Genomic DNA, 13,755 nt, shown 5'->3' with positions numbered 1-13,755 from the left:
TAAAAAATCTGAAGAAAGCTTGTGGTTTTGTCTCTGAAAATGGCATCAACAAAGGGTTTGCGGTGCTAAAATCACCATCTTCCCAAGGTTCAGGATCAGGTAGACTTGAATCAGAAAAAAACATTTTTCAACACAATTTTGGCATTTTACTGGGACATAACCCATTTTTACGATTTTTTCTGATTTTAGCCTCCTTCTAGTTAGTGACAGAAATGGGTGTAAAACCAATGCTGGATCCTGGACAGCTAAACACTTCTGAAAAGTAGACATAATTCTAAATTCAGCAAGGGGTCATTTGTGTAGACCCTACAAGGTTTTCCTACAGAAAATAACAGCTAAAATAGAAAATATCGAAAGTGAGGTGAAAAAAACAGCCATTTCTCTCCACGTTTTACTCTGTAACTTTTTCCTGCCATGTCAGATTTTCAAAAGTAATATACCGTTACGTCTGCTGGACTCTTCTGATTGCATGAATATATAGGGCTTGTAGGTTCATTAAGAACCCTAGGTACCCAGAGCCCAAAACGGAGCTGCACCTTGCAATGGGTTTTCCTTGCATACCGGGTATAAAGCAATTCATTTGGTGAAATATAAAGAGTGAAAAATAGGTATCAAGGAAACGTTTATATTTCCATAATGGACACAAAATAAGGTTTGAGGAGCAGTGGTTATTTGCACATCTCTGAATTCCGGGATGCCCATACTAGCATGTGAATTACAGGGCATTTCTCAAATAGTCGTCTTTTTTTTTTACACACTGTCTTACATTTGGAAGGAATAAATGTAGAGAAAGACAAGGGGCAATAACACTTGTTCTTCTATTCTGTGTTCCCCAAGACTCCTGATAAAAATGGTACCTCACTTGTGTGGGTAGGCCTAATGCCCCCAACAGGAAACGTAACATGGACACATCACATTTTCACATTGAAATCTGACGTGTTTTTTGGAAAGTATCTAGCTGTGGATTTTGGCCTCTAGCTCAGCCGGCACCAAGAGAAACCTACCAAACTTGTGCATTTTTTAAACCTAGACTCCTAGGGGAATCCAGGATGGAGTGACTTGAAGGGCTCTCACCAGGTTCTGTTACCCGGAATCCTTTGCACACCTCAAAATTTGGCAAAACCCCCCCACTTTTTCCTCACATTACGGTGATAGAAAGTTCTGGAATCTGAGGTGAGCCACAAACTTCCTTCTACCCAGCGTTTCCCCGGGTCTCCCAATAAAAATGGTACCTCACGTGTGTGGGTAGGCCTAGTGCCCACAAAAGGAAATGCCCCAAAACACTATGTGGACACATCAAAATGTCCAAATACAAAGCTACCTGTTTTTGCAGGGGCGGCACCTGTGTTTTTGGTCCTGGGCTCAGCAGCCATCTAGGGAATCCTACCAAACCCAAACATTTCTGAGAACTAGACACCCGAAGGAGTCCAAGGAGGTGTGACTTGCTTGGATCCCCCAGTGTTTTCTTACCTAGAATCCTCAGAAAACATCATATTTAGGTAAAAAATGAAATTTCCTACCACCCAACGTTCCCCTCAGTCTCCCAGTAAAAATGATACCCCACTTGTGTAGGTGGGCCAAGTGCCTGTGACAGGGAAGAGACAAAAATATGTCAAGAATGAGGGGGAACCAAAGCGGGTCCAAAAGGGCAGTTTTAAAAAAAAACGTTTTTAAGCTGACAAGTGGGGCAGATTTTTTATCAGTATAGATGCAACAATTCTGGGTGGTAGGAATTTTGTGGATTCCTGCAGATTCCAGATGCAGGGCATTGTGGGTAAGAAAATGGTGTGGGGTGCATGTGAAGCACACCACCCTGGACTCACCCAGATGTTTAGTTTTCAGATGTGTCTAGGTCTCATATATTTTTCTACATGGCAGCGTTCAAAAAGTGAAGCCCTCACCATTCCAAGTGGGACGATTTCGAGAGTTAGACAAGCTCTCATGGCCCAAATGTAAAACCAAAACTGAAAATAGTCAAATGTCCTCTTGCTTGCCATGGGATAAGATGTTTTAGGGTGCGGGGGAGAGCTGAAAGACTGTTACCCCCTTCAGTAGGTGTGGGAGCCTAACCATGCCCATACTGGTTGGTAGCCCCCACCCCACAATTTTTTTCTTTTTTTTTAAATTCCATGGCATCTGCTAGGCTTCCTGACCCCCCCAACCCCCCGGGAGTGGATCAGGGGTGATTGGCCCATCTACCCACCGGTGGGCAGAACAACTTTGTCCCCATTTATTTGGGGTGGGGGTATGGCCATACCCCCACCCTCCGATTTTGACAAAAAAAATCTTCCCTGGTCTCTGGTGGGCTTTCTGCCCCCCTTGGCAGATGGGCCTTACAAAAATAGGCTGATCGGCCCGTAGAGGGGTAGAAATGGCCACCAGTAATGTGCCACCATTGGGAGCGACCTTTGCCCAAGGGGCTGACCCCCCCGAAACAAAACACACACACACACCAATCCCTGGTGCCGAAGTGGTTTCTGCCCACCCGGGGGCAGATTGGCCTAATAGAAATAGGCCGATCTGCCTCCAAGGGGGGCAGAAATGGACTAAAGAAAATTTGCCCCCCAGGGAAGCGACCCCTGCCTCCCCTTCCGTGAAATTGTCGCAAAAAAAAATCCCTGGTGTCTAGTGGTTTCTGCCCCCCTTGAGGGGAAATTGGCCTAAGAAAAATAAGCCAATCTGCCCCCAATGGAGACAGAAATGGCCTAAAATAAAATTTCCCCCGGGCAGCAATCCTTGCCTAGGGGGTCACTCCTAATCTGTAAAAAAATTCCCTGGTGCCTAGTGGTTCCTGACCCTTTTGGGGGCAGATCGGCCTAATTAAAATAGGCCGATCTGCCCCTAAAGGGGGAAAAAATGGCCTAAAGTAAATTTGCCACCCCCAGCAGGGGAGCGACCCTTGCCTAAGGTGTCACTCCCCTTGCATGAAACTGAATGAAAAAAAATCCCTGGTATCTAGTGGTTTCTGCCCCCACGGGGGCAGATTGGCCTACAAATAATAGGCTGCTCTGACCCCAAGGGGGACTGAAATGGCAAAAAAACAATTTGCCCCAGGGAAGCGATCCTTGCCTAAGGGGTCCCTCCGCACATGAAAAAAACCAACAACAAAAAATGATCCATGGTGTCTAGTAGGTTCTTCCCTCCCCCCCCTGGTGGCAGATTGGGCTAATTTAAATAGGCTGATCTGCCCCCCCAGGGGAGGCTTAAAAGGCCTAAATGCAAATTTCCCCAAGGGGAGCGACCCTTGCCCAAGGAGTCGCTCTCCTCATATGTAAATAAAAAAAATAACAAACTCCCTGGTGTCTAGTGGCATTTCTGCAGCCCAATCGATTTACGATTGGGCTGCAGAAATGCTCAGAATTACATTAAAAGAAAGGAAAAGCCTTTCCTTTCTTTTGATGTCTCTGCCTGCCCCCTCCTCCCGAGCGGAAGAGAAATGTTTTGCATCTTCAGATCGCGGGAGGCAACCTCTGATGAGGTGAGCATGCGTTCGCGTATTGATTTAATCAGACGTCACTGGAGGGGGGTCGGGGGCTGTGGGTGGAAGGGGAAGTGATTCCCCTTCCATCCCTGCCCTGGTGTGGCGCGGCACTCAGGGGGAGCGCTAACGCTAGCGCTTCCACTGAGGGCCAGTACAAGGACGTAATGGTTACGTCTGTGGCATCTCAGCACTGCGCCACCAGATGTAACCATTACGTCCTTGGCGCTGAAGGTTTTAAAGAAAATGGGGGGCTTTTTATAAGGAATTTTTTTTCTGTTTTTAAATTTGTTAAAATCTGTTAAAGTGTTGGCAGTGGTTCCCTGGACCACTGCCTACTCTTCAACAAATGTATTTTTTTACATTAATAAAATGGAGGAAGTAGCAAGGAGGCCACATTGCTTTTGCAAATGGGTTACCACCTCTTTGAGGTGTTGGTAGAATATCAGAGTTTTCCAATTGGATTTTGCTGGCAAAACATTGATACATAGCTCACTGATTCAGTATTTTGAAGGGTCAGCTACAACATGCCTATTCCAAATCCCAAATCTCTATCCATTTCTACACATTTTTAGCAATTTGAAAACACTTTTCCAAATCGCTAAATGCATTAGGTACATAGAAAAAAAGAGTTTTGTGTTTGAAAACCCTCTGATTTATGGATCTGAATGGTTTGTGAACACTATAATTCTTATTACAAGTGGCACATAGTCACTTTTTTCGAGCTCATAACCATCCAGGAGGGCAAAACATGATGATTGATTCAACAAAGTCCACTTGAAATTGGATAGCTTTGTCAGAAAGGGCCTGTGACTCTCCAGAGATCTTGTACGTTGAAATGTTTTAAGTCTCAGGTTTAACAACTTTCTGGAGAAGCTCCTCTTGGTCACTTCCAGGGCTCCCAGGACCTATTGGACAGCAGGCTAGTGCTAGCACTAACTACAGCAAAGACCATCAGCAGGGTCCAGTCCAGGCCTGTCTGGAATGTACCTATTCATATAGGAGAGAACAGGCTCTTGACAAAAATGATGATCCACAGTTTCCCTTTAGGGATTCTCAAGAGGTGTAAAATTAGCTTCACATGCCAAATCAGTCTGGAATGGCGAAAGGGAGGTATGGAGGTTAGTGAAGGTGAGAAAGAGAGAGAAAGAGTGACAACACACCAGCATAGCTGTCAGGTTTTCAAATTGCTTATGGATGAAAACTCCATAGTTCAGTGTACATTTGAAAGACATTCACCTGCCAAATGTGTGGCGAAATTTTACTTTGAGTAAAACCAAGCAATAAAGTGCATGGAAAGAGATAAATAATTGAAATTACACCATTTGAACAATGTGAAGCTCAAACAAATGTTGAAACTGCTGCAAAAGCTCTGAAATGGAAGGTCACTAACCTGCAGGCCCTTTCTACAGATGATCGTTGCATATTTTCAGTGCTTTCAGTCTCAAATTGGCACTTTGGAGCACTCTGAATACTGAAGTCACTATTCCCCACTGGGCCAATTAGGGATCCATTCTGTTTCTCTCTGGTTCCACACAAACAAAATCATCAGTAGTCATGTAGCAGACAGTGGAGCGTCATGTAGTGGAGTGGTGTCCAATGGAATAGCATAGAATGGAGAGGGGTAGAGTGGAGTGGCATATACTGGAGTGGCATACAGTGGAGTAGCATAGAGTGGCGTGGCATACAGTGGAATAGCATACCGTGGAATGGCGTAGAGTGGAATACCAAATACTGGAGTAGTGTATAGAAGAGTGGCATACAGTGAAGTGGTGTACAATGAAAAAGCAAAGAGTGGCATTGCATACAGTATAATAGCATAGAGTGGATTGTCATAGAGTGGAATTGTGTACAGTGTAATAGCCTACAGTGAAGTGGTGTAGAGCAGAGTGTTGTACAGTGGATTGGCAAAGAGTGTAATACTGCTTACTGGAATAGCGGCCAGTGTAGTGGCATATAATGGAGTAGTGTAGATTGGAGTTGCATACCCTGGCATGGGGTCAAGTGTAATAACATACAGTAAAGTGCCATACATTTGAGTGGAGTCCAATCAAATAGAGTAGAATGAACTGGTGTAGAGTAGAGCAGCATACAGTGAAGTAGAGCAGGGTGGAGTGGGTATAGTCAAATGGGATAGAGTGGAATAGCATATAGTGGAGTACTGTCCAGTGGAGTGGTGTACAGGGGAGTGACATAGACTGGAGTGGCGTACAGTGGCGATGCGATTAGTGTAATAGTGTGGAGTGGTGTAGACTGGAGTCTCGTACAGTAGAGAGGCGTAGCGTGGAGTAGTGTAGAGTGGAATAGCGTATAGTGGAGTGGTTACCGTAGTATGGCATATGGATCTATGTAAAACTTACCAACTATGTAGATTATGGTGTGCAATGTAACACAAAACAGTAAATTGCGCTGCCTTGTGTTTCTCCAGGTTGTAAATCTGACTTAACTATTGCATTGCCCATGCAACACCATGAGTGACACAAGGGTACCTCAATTCAATAATATAGCTATGCCTTAGGTATATTTTGGGCCATGGTATACCATGATAACTTTGCAGATGACCGTGGTACATGGTGATGACATCCCAGCATATTATGGAAATGGCTATGTTTTGAGAATGAAAAGGCAGCCATATTTTTGTATTACACTTTGGCTGTGTTCAGTGTTAGGCCTTTAGATATAGGTAACTACTAAGTTCCTACCTATTAGCACTCTATTAAAGTGTTAATAGGTAGAGAAATTTATTTATATTTTATTATACATTTTTTAATAATTTTACGACCATGTACACCGGTAGTTTCACAAAATTTAGTGAAGTTCCACAAAAGTACCCCAGTGACAGATGTCACTAAATTTAACTTAAAAAATACTTATCCTACTAAGCTGCAGTACCCAAAAAGCATAATCTCTTCACCATAGTGTGTAATCCTGCCAAATTTCATGTAAATCCTTTCAGGCGTTTTCAAGTTAAGTCAAACACAATAGTTCTATGGAAAATGCATTGGTGGAAAAATTTGTTTTGGGATCCCCTTTTATCTGTTGACCACAACAATTTACATCATCTCAAAATGTAGAAAATGCTGTAGGTCTTTAAAGTTTTGGGGTGATTCATCAAATGGGTGAAAAATTATTAGGGAGCTAATATCCAAAGAATTCCTATCTTTGGAAATAGTAACTACAGAGTGGCAAGCAGATTTAATGTGATTTCTTTCTTTTTATCTATTGTATTTGTTATGTGTTTGTTTATTGGTTATTGTTGATCATGTAGTACTTCTGACACTTTACATATACAGACTAGTTTATTTTTTTATCTTCTTTGCTACTTTTAGTAGGATTGTGCTACATGAAAGTAAATAATTGTTGTTATAAAAATTAAGATTTCTTCTGTTTTTCCTACTGACCAATTATCATGCCCTCTATATAGCAATTTGTGTAGCTCATTGCTAGGTCAGACTTCCATTTTGTTGCACAGCAGTACATAATGGTTTTTGTTTGGCTTGTATGGCACAGTTTTTGTGAGCCAGAGAGTATGGAAAGAAGACTTGTGTACATTAGGATGTTTTTCTATGTGTGATGTATTTATTTATAAGTTTCCATTAGCTTATGAACTTAAATGGGTCTTTTAGTTGTTCATGTAGTAAATTTGAAATTTTACATATGCAGTCTAGTTTATTTATTGGGCGTCCTTGCAACTTTTAGTAGGATTGTGCTACATATGAAGGTGAAAGTGAATGAAAGACAATGATTGGTATTGCTATAAAAATTTAGATAATTATTAACCCTTAATTGAAGAAAGGGGCTAATAGTTTAAGTGAAGCTGCAGATCTTCTTATCCTGCGCTGGGAGGTCTTAGGGTAGCCACGAGCATTATAAAATCCTAAACTAAGCTATAGTTTTCCTAGTGTCCATTTATCATGCTCTCCAACAAGCAGTTTGTGTAGCTCACTTCCAGGTCAATTTCTCATCATGTTGCACATGAGTGCAAAAGAAAGATGGTTTTTGTTTGTCCTGTTGGACCAGTTTTATTTTGTGAGCCAGAGAGCATGCAAAGATGTATTCTATTTGTTATGTATTTGTCTATAGGTTTTCATTGGCATAATACCATAAATGGGTCTTCCAGTTGTTCACGTAGTACATCTTAAACTTCTATCTATCTATCTATGTGTGTGTTTATATTATCACTTGTTTTAAGTGAATTCTCAAATATCTTTCTTTTCTATTTCATTAAAACATTCTGAGCAGACTGAAACATGCACTTTCAACACCAGCAGCAGACTGACAGTTCATTCTATGTCAGGACCGGAGGCTCCGATTATGCTTCTCTTTCTATTGCCTTTATTTCTCAGCGGCCAATAAAAAGAAACTTTTAGCAATACTACATTTTCCAGAAACCATATCAGACACATGACCAACCACAGAGTACAATCCTATATAAACCGTTCACAATATATACTTCCTCTTTCTTTGCTGCTCTGCATCCAGTTAAGTACATGCTCTTGTTCAGTATTTGATTGTCATTATTTGAGAATTATTGCAGTTGTTGACATCAGGGTTCGGGCGTGTTTCGGTGGCTTTTTGGTGCATAGGCCCTTCGTAACGACCTGCCACATATTTCTGTGTATCTTTTCTATTTGCCACAGCAGCGTTTATTCTCAACAGCATTTATTGTTTTTCTGAGAGGTTTCTCCCTCCGACAAAGCGGTGTGCCTCTTTTGTATGGTGGAGTGGGAGTTTTGGGAGCGAGGACTATGCGACAGTTGGACACATAGGCCCTCATTCTGACCTTGGTGGGCGGCGGAGGCCGCCCGCCAAAGTCCCGCCGTCAGATTACCGTTCCGCGGTCGAAAGACCGCGGCGGTAATTCTGACTTTCCCGCTGGGCTGGCGGGCGGTCGCCTTCAGACCGCCCGCCAGCCCAGCGGGAAAGAGGCTTCCACGATGAAGCCGGCTCGGAATCGAGCCGGCGGAGTGGAAGCTGTGCGACGGGTGCAGTTGCACCCGTCGCGTATTTCACTGTCTGCGCAGCAGACAGTGAAATACATGTAGGGGCCCTCTTACGGGGGCCCCTGCAATGCCCATGCCAGTGGCATGGGCATTGCAGGGGCCCCCAGGGGCCCCGCGACCCCCCCCTACCGCCATCCGGATCCCGGCGGTCCGACCGCCGGAATCTGGATGGCGGTAGGGGGGGTCGGAATCCCCGCGGCGGTGCAGCAAGCTGCGCCGCCGCGGAGGATTCAATGGGGTGGCGGTACACTGGCGGGACCCCGCCAGTGGTGCCGGTCCGACCGCGGCTTTACCGCCGCGGTCGGAATCCCCATTGGAGCACCGCCGGCCTGTCGGCGGTGCTCCCGCGGTCCTCCGCCCTGGCGGTCAAAGACCGCCAGGGTCAGAATGACCACCATAGTCCTCTTTTAACTGCCAGCACAGAGAGTGCTTCACACATGAGCAACCCAGCTCTCAAGCTCAGAGGTCCTTTTAGCACGGTCGGAGTACATTACGGACATTCCTGCAGCAGTTTGCTCCCGTCGATGCCCTGTTGTGACAGAGTTCCCCAGGGTTGTAAAATATAGCAGAGGCTTTGCATAGAGTGAATTTTTCTTCAGGCCTTCCCTCCACATTCTATGTTTGGTCCTGTATTTGGTCTGTCTTGGGTTTTGAATTGCAGTGGACACTTGTTTACTCCCCCTCAATTCCCCTCTGGGGCTTTAGATCTTGCCACACGAAGAGGCTCCTCTTGACCTCAAAACTGTCCTGATTACATAGTCAGTCTGTATACTCCTCTGAAAATGTATGAGGAATATCAGGAGGACGATGATGGCTATTTTTATGATGAAGGGCCTGCACCTTCTTTTGAACAAAATCTAGTCCAAGTCCTGTACGCAAGTGTGCGCCAAACAGTTAATGACGCCCACATAGAGGCTATTGCACCCCTGAAAAACACCTCAATGGCTTTCCCCAACAGCAAGGTCGGTTACCACCTCCTGCAGGCATCCTGGGAGAAGGAGAAGGTAAATCACAGACCAATATGGATAAAGGGCCTTTCGTGGAGGCTTTTGAGAAGCTGTCCGCTTCCTTGACTGAGGATCACGTCTATGCCTTACGGTAAAGCTCCCGTGCAAACACTAATACTCATGACTCTGACTCCGATTCCTCCCAGAACTCTGCACACGAAGATAACCTGGGCTCCCACAAGCGTAAAAATAAGACCCATCATACTCTACCTTACAAACAGCCCAAAGTTCTTACTTTTGAACCGGGGGACATCATTTACCCCAGATCTACCTCCTGGGTCCCTCCACAGGAAGTGGCCAATTATGTTAAAACCCACATGTGGCAGGATTCTGATAAGGAGGTACGTGGTTGCTTGCGATCTGAGTGCCCCCAGGCCAGAATTACCTGACAAGGTGGTGGAGATCCCAGAAGTGGACCCCGCCATGGTAACTTACCTGAAGAAGTACACTTGAGTCCCTAACAAAGGTCTGGAACGGTGTGGAAGTCCTGCTAGGACAAGCCTTTGGATATGACAGGGCCGCTAACCCAGATTTTGGAATTAGCCTACCGTTCCAAATAATCAAAAGTACCTATTGATGCAGAGATTCTAATGGGTTGGACCAGACAGGCCATATGCCAGCTGGGTAATACTAACTGTACCATCTTAAGTGAACGACGCAGATCCATCCTGATGAAACTTAATCTCAAGTTGGTAGACCTGGTCTATTCGGCACTCCATTCTTGAAAGAACTGTCCAAAATTGGAGTGGACTATCTCCCTTCTCCAAGACATAGGCTTTATCATCAATGTCTAGAAATCAATTCTGACTCTGCCCAATTTACAGAATTTCTGGGGTTCCTAGTGGACTCTTGGTTAGCTTAGCTTGTTCTCCCACCTTTGACAGTGAAGAACATCAAGAGGATAGTGAGATCAGTTTTGTCCAAGACGACTATATCCTTGAGGTCCCTATGCCATCTAGTGGGCCTTCTTTCTTCTTTCTTCCCCCATTCAAGCGATAGTCCCAGGGCTGCTCCATTATCGGGCCCTTCAGTGCTTGAAAATCCAACATTTAGGCAGGGGTCTCTCATATTCTCAACAGGTACCTCTATCGGAGGAAGCGAGGACAGATATTTCTTGGTGGCTGAGCCACATGGAGGCTTGCAAGGGCAGGGTCATCTTTGATTCAACACCAGAAATGACAATCCAGTCAGATGCCAGCCGTTTGGGCTGGGGAGCCCGATGTAGCCAATCTTACACGGTTGGTCCTTGACAGAGTTGAATCTACATATCAACTGCCTGGAACTCTTAGCAGGTTCCTTTGCAGTTTGGAGTTTGGCAGCGGGGAAGGTGAAATGCTGCATTCTCCTATGCATGGACAACATTCGGTCCATTATGTGAACAAACTCGGAAGGACAAAAAACACATTTTTGATGAAGATAGTCAAAGATTTTTGGCATTTCTGCCTTTAGAATCATATATCTGTGACGGCGGAGCATCTCCCCAACGAGCGCAGTGGGATAGCAGATTGGCAGTATGCCATCTACAAGATTTTAGCGATTGCAATCTCCATCCCAAGATCTTTCGCTCTCTGATGTACAAATGGGGCCCATGCGAGATAGACCTCTCCACATGTCATTTGAACAAACAACTCCTGGCGTACTTCAACTGGCACCCAGACCCGGGAGAATGAGCGACGGATGCATTTCTGCAAGCTTGGAACCAAATTAGCTCCTATGTTTATGATGATTCCCAGAGTATTGGCCTAACTGAAACGGCTGAGAGCAGAGATGATCTTAGTGACTTCGTTTTGGAGGGCACAGTGGGGGTTCCACATCCCTTGATCCAGTCGGGTCAGCTGTCGTTGATAGCCTGGCGATTTTTGGGAAAAGATGGAGTGTCCCAGACCTTTCATGAGAACCTCAAGACTACATTAACCAGGCATAGGCAGCAGGAATTCACAAACGTTAAGCCTCAGCGTGGAAACGCTGGTGTAATTGGTGCAGTAGACAGGGTGCTGATCCTTCTAACACTGGTTGCACCATGATATTGAATTTTCAAGAGGCTGCTTGGATGGCCTATCGATCCAATAACAACTTCTGTTCCGCCACTTCTGATGGCCACTCTTTGAAGGACGGAAGACCTGTCGGTCAACTTCCCATGGTGTGCAAGTTGTTACAAGGTGTTAGAATGTGGATTCCTCCCCTTCCCAGGTATTCAGAATTGTGGGACGTAAATGTGGTCCTGAGGTTTCTAGACTCCTGGCTGAGCAATAAGACCTGAAACAGTTGTCAGCCAAGTTGACGACTTTGCTCTATCTTATTTCCTGTAAAGAGTGTCAAACATGCGGGAATTGAAAGTGGCGTGATGTCAATATTCTCCAGAGGGAGTATCCTATCAAAAAAGACAAAACGCAATACCAGGTTAGTATCATATCCATCTTTCCCAGATAATTCTAAACTCTGTGTGGTACAATGTTTGAAGGATTATGAGTTCCGTACTGCTGAGTTTCGGACTGACGTAGGGTCAATTATTGATTGCTTTGCAGAAGCCCTTTCGTCCAGTTTCATTCTCTACATTAGCTCAATGGATGAGATGGCTTCTGACAGAAGCAAGTATAGATGTTTCTAGATTTGGTGATCACTCGGCTATAGGAGCAATGGTATTAAAATCATTCTCATTGGGTTTTCACTTGGAGGATATACTAAGAGCCGCTGATTGGTCATTAGAATCTACTTGTAAAACATTTTATTACAAGCCTATTGATGTTTCTTCTGTTGCAATGAGTCAGCTTTAAACAAGTATAATCGGAGCTTCCGGTCCTGACATAGAATATAACATTTTCAATTCTATTTGGAGACGAGGATTATCCCACCCAGTTGTTACAACTTTTTATTGGTCAATTGTGTATTAAAATAAAGAATGTGGTTCATGATATTTATGAACCATGTTATTCCTGCCCTTAATTGTTAAATTGATGGTTTTATTGGTGAATGATATTATACCTTGAGACAAGGTTCTTGGCTTCTGTTTTTCTCTTTGGCCTAATTTTCTAGGACAAGACCACAAATGATTAGAAGTTTTTTTTTCAATTCCTTGAGTTCCAGGTCCCTTTGCTGTTGAAGGAGAGTTCCCCGGTTTCACAGCTATTTGCCCTTTCGTCAGAGGTCGGAGTTGGGTTTTCCGAAGGTCTCCAGTTAGATCAACAGATTTTGTTCTTGATATAGACTTCCATTTAGTTTTGAGGTTATCTGTTTTATATAAGGCAAAGAAAGAGGAAGTATTTTACTGTGAACGGTTTATGCATGATTGTACTCTGTGGTTGGCCATGTGACTGATATCGTCACTGGGAAATGTAGTATTGCTAAACGTTTCTTTTTATTGTTTCTGCTGAGAAATAAAGGCAATAGAAGGAGAAGCATAATCCTCGCCTCCGTGTCCTTAAAATAATTGAAAGGCCTTGTCGCGAAAGCAAAAAACTTTATACTCTCTGGTGATCAGTAGCTTACAGTGTTCTAAAGAGCATCTAGAGTGCAAACACTCTGAGTTTATGCCAAAAGTGTGGCACATCTGAATGCCATCTTGATAGAATCAAAGTGGAAAATTGAAAGCAATTTCTACTGAGGAAATTAAGGAGCCAGGTCCTGAGTCCAATCCTCCTCCCACCATACATTGTGATGGGCTTCTTGCTTAACGTTTTAAAAACACCTAGAAATTCACTGAGAAACAAAGGTTACAGGGACGTTATAGTTAGGTTCAAATTTTACACTCATGAAACCATAGAAATTCAGCTGTTATAGTTCAAATGATTCCAAATAACTATAATGCATGCCCTAAGGTAACTATAACTCACATCCTCACCATGCACTGCTAATTACCCCAGATATTACATCACTCATGACATCTCCTTTGGCATCTTTGATAATATCACTGTAACATTTGCAGTTAAATTATTGATGAGAAAACTGTGACTATTCTGAAAATTGCACTTTTGAAAGTTGGCATTTTCTTGTTCCAACCATTTGGTGCCTGCAGCCTGTGTCCTGAGTCACATGGCTAGATGTAGCTGGAAGTTGGTCTTTCTGTATTGTTCCCAGACAGTGAGACAAAGGAGGAATAGGTGATAGCAGGATGGGCCATCTCTGAGGGGGGAGTAGCAGCACAAAGCCCCTGACACTCACACCGGGTTTGACATTAGTCTTTTATGACCCCAGACAATCTTGGGCCTGGGCAGGAAGGCAGGACATTCCAAACATCTCTGGGGGTGAAAGTTTCTAGAACATTCTCCTA

Source organism: Pleurodeles waltl, chromosome 4_2 (assembly GCF_031143425.1).
Source record: "Pleurodeles waltl isolate 20211129_DDA chromosome 4_2, aPleWal1.hap1.20221129, whole genome shotgun sequence".
NCBI lineage: Eukaryota > Metazoa > Chordata > Amphibia > Caudata > Salamandridae > Pleurodeles > Pleurodeles waltl.
This window is presented reverse-complemented; position numbering follows the sequence as displayed.